Source organism: Limulus polyphemus, unplaced genomic scaffold (assembly GCF_000517525.1).
Source record: "Limulus polyphemus unplaced genomic scaffold, Limulus_polyphemus-2.1.2 Scaffold3400, whole genome shotgun sequence".
In the NCBI taxonomy this organism is placed as follows: domain Eukaryota; kingdom Metazoa; phylum Arthropoda; class Merostomata; order Xiphosura; family Limulidae; genus Limulus; species Limulus polyphemus.
This window is the reverse complement of record NW_013669010.1, coordinates 71,486-77,681: the sequence shown is the minus strand read 5'-3', so window position 1 is coordinate 77,681 and position 6,196 is coordinate 71,486. Positions and strand designations below refer to the sequence as shown.

At 34.4% G+C, this 6,196-nt stretch overlaps 1 protein-coding gene across 1 annotated transcript in view; it reads right to left on the bottom strand.

The window, feature by feature from the left end:
* LOC111088244 (allatotropin-like) overlaps nt 1-6,196 on the bottom strand; it is a 27,207-nt gene that overhangs the window by 19,873 nt on the left and 1,138 nt on the right. The window lies entirely within an intron of this gene.

Genomic DNA, 6,196 nt, shown 5'->3' with positions numbered 1-6,196 from the left:
GTCTACGGGTGTAGCTAATGTTGTAAACTGTCTACTAGGTGTAGCTAATATTGAAACTATCTACGGGTGTAGCTAATATTGAAACTGTTTACTGGTGTAGCTAATGTTGAAACTGTCTACTGGTGTAGCTAATGTTGAAACTGCTTACTGGTGTAGCTAATGTTGAAACTGTCTGCTGGTGTAGCTAATGTTGAAACTGTTTACTGGTGTAACTAATGTTGACTGGTGTAGCTAATGTTGAAACTGCTTACTGGTGTTGCTAATGTTGACTGGTGCAGTTTCAACATTAGCTACACCAGTAAACAGTTTCAACATTAGCTATCTACTGGTGTAGCTAATGTTGAAACTGTCTACTGGTGTAGCTAATGTTGAAACTGTCTACTGGTGTAGCTAATATTGAAACTGTCTACTGGTGTAGCTAATATTGAAACTGTCTACGGGTGTAGCTAATGTTGAAACTGTTTACTGGTGTAGCTAATGTTGAAACTGTCTACTGGTGTAGCTAATGTTGAAACTGTCTACTGGTGTAGCTAATGTTGACTGGTGTAGCTAATGTTGAAACTGTTTACTGGTGTAACTAATGTTGACTGGTGTTGCTAATGTTGACTGGTGTAGCTAATGTTGAAACTCTTTACTGGTGTAACTAATGTTGACTGGTGTAGCTAATGTTGAAACTGCTTACTGGTGTTGCTAATGTTGACTGGTGTAGCTAATGTTGAAACTGTCTGCTGGTGTAGCTAATGTTGAAACTGTCTACTGGTGTAGCTAATGTTGAAACTGTCTACTGGTGTTGCTAATGTTGACTGATGTAGCTAATGCTGAAACTGAGATTTATTTCTAAACATTTAATCTAAAGCATGGGGACGATGACACTCTAATTTTTACTATTTCAAACTAGAATGTTTAAAATAAACGATTTATTCGTCCATTTCTTCAGTGTAATATTCATATAGAATAAGTGAATGACATTCGAGGATCGAACTCACGTTTTTAATAAATTAATTTTAACTTTCATAATTTTTCAGTTACTACACACTAGATACAATTTTTGTCAATAACTTTGTCATCTAGCAGCCCCCAGTGGATCAGCGGTGGTAAGTTTACGGACTTACAGTGCTAAAATCCGTATTCGATTCTTCGCGATGGCCAGAGTACAGATAGTCAATTGTTCAAGTATGCGAGAAAAATAAATAAACCCAAGAAGTCATCCAAAAAAATAAAGGTAAAAATTATGTTGAATCTATAATACTTGCTCGTTCAAGATGCGTAAAAAATTAAGGGTTATCGATAATCATTAAATGATAAAGCTTCTCTTTAACTAAAGCAATATTATAAGAACGATTTAAACTTTGTTGTAATTTCTTCTTTCAAAAATTAAATTTTTAGTTTCTTCTAAACGTATTTCTACTGAATTTGAAGTTCATAGTTAGTTTTGTTTGTAGTTAATCACAAAGCTACTCAATGGGCTATCGGTGCTATGCTCATCACGAGTATCGAAACCCGGTTTGCATTTTTTTCAAGTGATATTAGACATGAAACCGTCAACTACACATACCTTAAAACCCACCGATTAAACAAGAAACCGTCAACTACACATGTCTTAAGACTAACCGATTAAACAAGAAACCGTCAACTACACATGTATTAAAACAAACCGATTAGACAAGAAACCGTCAACTACACATGTCTTAAAACCTACTAATTAGACAAGGAACCGGCAAACTAACAAATTATAAATCTACAGTTAGACAAGAAACCGTCAACGTAATAGATCGGATCCGCAGACTTTCCGCTTTGTCAATGGGAGTTGACGCGTTAATTTTTAGAATTCGAAGCAGGGTAAAAGTTAGGACTAAGCGAAAATATTAAATGAAGACTTTTTCCGATGTAAATTTTGTACCACGGCGTTGTTATCAAGAAAATATCATCCGCCATTGAATTGTTTTCAATGTTGCACTCACTTATCATACGTGTTTTGAAACAGTTGCCGTAGGACTTACAACACTAGAATCCGGGTTTCGATACCCGTGGTGGGCAGAACACAGCTAGCCCATTCTGTAGCTTTGTGCTTAATTACAAACAAACAAACAAGCAGTACTTTGCCCCTCCCCAGTGGCACAGCGGTATGTTTACGGACTTACAACGCTAGAATCCGGGTTTCGATACCTGTGGTGGGAAGAGCACAGATAACCCATTCTGTAACTTTGTGCTTAATTACAAACAAGCAGTTCTTTGGCACAATTATTTTATGACAAACGTTTTTACGTTTAAGAAGGCTCAGAGCATGACAGGTCTATTTGGTCACACTAGCAACCTGCTAGACTGATTGTCAGAAACCTGCTTTAATTGCACGGCGAAAAGACTACATAAAAAAAAAACAAAAAAACTTCATCGAAATACCGTCACCTAGTTGTACAAGTTGTTTGTTGAATTTCGGGCGAAGATACTCTGGGGTTGTTTGCGCTATCCGTCCTTAATTTTGAAGTGATAGATTAGAGGGAAGGCAGCTAGTCAATACTAGCTACCGCCAACTGTAATCGCATAGTTGGATTTAACTGTCACCCTTATAATATATCCACGCCCCGTTTTGTTTTTAGCGGTAACGGAGCGCGTACCGTGGAACCGCGGATCCAAAGTTCGGCACGCTAACTGATAGGCCACGCTCGGTCCTGAACTGTACAGTGAGTGAATTCTTTAAATACTGGACATTATGCTGATTGCGAAGTCTGACACTTTGCTGGTTATATAAAATGACATTGAAACCTGTGAATTTTCACTTGGTTTTAGTGTTGAAATTTCTAGAAGATTGTATTTAATCTGTCTGCGTAACAAGTAGGAAAGTAGAGATGACGTAGTTTCGGTCAAGCTAATAGCCAAAGTGGTATAGCGTCCTGTTTAATAGTTTCAGCCTACTTTAAAACGCTGTCTTTATCATAATCTGAACAATAATGAATCACTTGGTTACTAAGTAATTATTTGCTACCTATCTAGTTGTCTGTCTGTCTATCTACATAATCCAACTTAGTCTAAGAAACATATATCATATATTCTCTATTTATCCATCTTTCTCTCTGTCACTTTGTCTTTCTGTCTCTCAAAACTCGTTCCAGTAATTAGTATTTTCAAAGTCAGACTTTTCAAAATGGAACCAGATAAATGTCTGAAACATCACCAATCTCTAAATGTAAGACACTTATTAGGTGATAATAATAAACTTATCGATTTCTAGATCAAATATTGGTTGGCTGGTTGTTTCAGAGCATTGGGCTATCTGCTATGTACGAATCCCGGATTTATGAACTGTAAGTACCTAAAATTACCGCTTCCCCAATGGGGGACAGACCAAATATATATATATATATATATATATATATATTTCGTTATACCATTTGGAACTCGAAGTTTACATTATCTTCATTCAAAAATCAATAAAGATATATCGAACAAATTGATGCTAATTTTACAAAGTTCTGCTGATAACTTATAGAATGACTACATAACTAGATATACCTTTACAGTGACGACATAATCACACCAGTTAACGAGACTTCCAAAACAGACGAAAAAAAAACAAACTTTTATACAGCTCCGGGAACTATGTTGTTTGTATGTAAAGTTTGCTGCTTTGCTTTCACGGAAGGTGGATGTATTATTACGCGTCTTTATTTTAGATGATCAGAATGCAGGTGTTCTCAAACATAAAGGCAGAATGTATTCTATAACCTTTCGTCGCCTACACTGCACAAGAACAGCAATCTTCTTTTGTTCGTGTTTGTAATTAACCCCAAGAGGAAAAGACCCTTTTGTAAGTGGAAGAGACCTGCAAGACTCAAGACGCTCAGACTCGGATTTAACAACAGCTATTTAAATACATAATGTCTACAGTGTCAATGTATGTATACTCTGTTATATTAAGTACATAAAAGAACACGGAGCCAGTCTTTCTGGTAGAACAAAACTTAAGCAAATCGCATTAATGTATTCTAATTCGACATAAGGGAAGAATTGGGAAAGTACGTCATTTAAAACGTTTGTGAATGAATAAGTCAAGTATAACAAAGAAGGTTGAAATCAGCCATCTAACCAGTCTTGAGATCCTAATTAGATCTAAAAGTCATATCTTGCGATATGATAAGTCATCATTTTTTTGTGACTTGTTAAAACAGAAGTCTAAACGGCTTTGTTTTTAGTTTCTACAAGCTAAATGACAATGAAAATATACTAAAATAAACGTTTTTTTAAATATTGAAACTTTGGTCAGTTATTACACGCAAAAGCTTGCTTTTTTCTTTAAAAAGTACTCGTTCTGAAAAGAAATAAAACCAAGTGATAAGACATTGTTGCATTTCTTCAAGTGATATGATATTGTTGCATTTCTTCAAGTGATATTACATTGTTGCATATCTTCAAATGATATTACATTGTTGCATTTCTTCAAGTGATATTACATTGTTGCATTTATTCAAATGATTTAACACTGTTGTATTTTCTTCAAGTAATATTACATTGTTGCATTTCTTCAGGTGATATTACATTGTTGCATTTCTTCAGGTGATATTACATTGTTCTATTTCTTCAAGTAATATCACATTGTTATATTTCTTCAAGTGATATTATATTGTTGCATTTCCTCAAATGTGGAGAAAGACACTATACTAAATGAAAATATAACTTTTCTTAGACCTATATAGTGCACGTTATGTAGCAAAATAGTCCAGATTAAATAGAATATTCCCTATAAAGTCGGACTAGAAATGGCTCATGGCTAGATACAAGGCTGTAAATCGAAAGGTCGAAGGTTCGAACCACGATATGCTATTGAACACGCTCCACATTTTCAACTGTGGGAGCATTACAACTGCTAGAGTCAATTCTGCTATTCGGTTAACAATAGCCGCCTAGGCGGCGGGTGATGCTAACTGCATGGTTGCCGTCTCTTCCAAAGTAAGGATGGCTAAGCCTGACTTGCTATGACAGTGCCGTTTGACGCGTATATAGTATATTTTATTCTAGGCTTAAAATGCTAAATATCCTATACAGTCTATATGCAAGCGGCAATAAAAATTAAAAACAGAATGAATAGAACCATTAATATCAAAGTTTTAATGTAGAAGTTGCTAAACGTAACTGATAGAGTAAATAAAGTAACTAAAAACACAGAGTCAGAAGTCACATTAACAGATCGTATAACATTTCAATGAGGTATTCCTAGATCCTCTCTATGACCGACTGACAAGTTTTAGGACACCCCTCACTGTTAGAATCCATTTATTTAAATGTAACAAAAAATGCAAAAAAAAAAAAAATGGAGAACAAACTGTATAGCTACTTTGGCCACCCCTGTACTCAAACTGCCATAATATTAAATATCAAGAAAAAAATCCACTTTAATGTTCCGTGATATTGATACAAGAAGATATCTCTTATCAAATGACTTAAGCATTAATTATTGAATTAGCCACAATTGATGAGAAAATGTCTTAAAATTAAAAATCAGATTAACGATAGTTTAAAACCAACCAGCGACGTCTGAACATCAGCGTCCAAAAGCTTACAGTACTATAGTTGTATCGCAAACAGAATTGAAGTCCGATCTTAAGAAATCGTAAGATAACATAAAAACTAAAGATAAACAAGGGTTATCAATTCGTTAAAACGAGTCAATACATATAAAAGGAGTGAAATAAGCCGTTAAAATCAGTTAAAGCTCCGATCCTGTTCCTCCAAAACATGAACAGGATAATCATAAGACAGAGTAAAATTGCTACTTTTAAATTCATTATTAATTCGCTGGAAAATCATTGTGATGGTTAAAAAAAAAGTTTAAATCGTTCATCAAGAATTCAAAATTTGTTTACTCTCTAACTTCGAAATATCCGTTGTAAAACCGATGAAAATATTTTAAAGAAAGGTTCTACTTACTCCGTAAAACTAAAATTATGGTTTGTTTACTCTCTAACTTCTAAATATCCGTTGTAAAACTGATGAAAATATTTTAAAGAAAGGTTCTACTTACTCCGTAAAACTAAAATTATGGTTTGTTTACTCTCTAACTTCTAAATATCCGTTGTAAAACTGATGAAAATATTTTAAAGAAAGGTTCTACTTACTCCGTAAAACTAAAATTATGATTTGTTTACTCTTTAACTTCTAAATATCCGTTGTAAAACTGATGAAAATATTTTAAAGAAAGGTT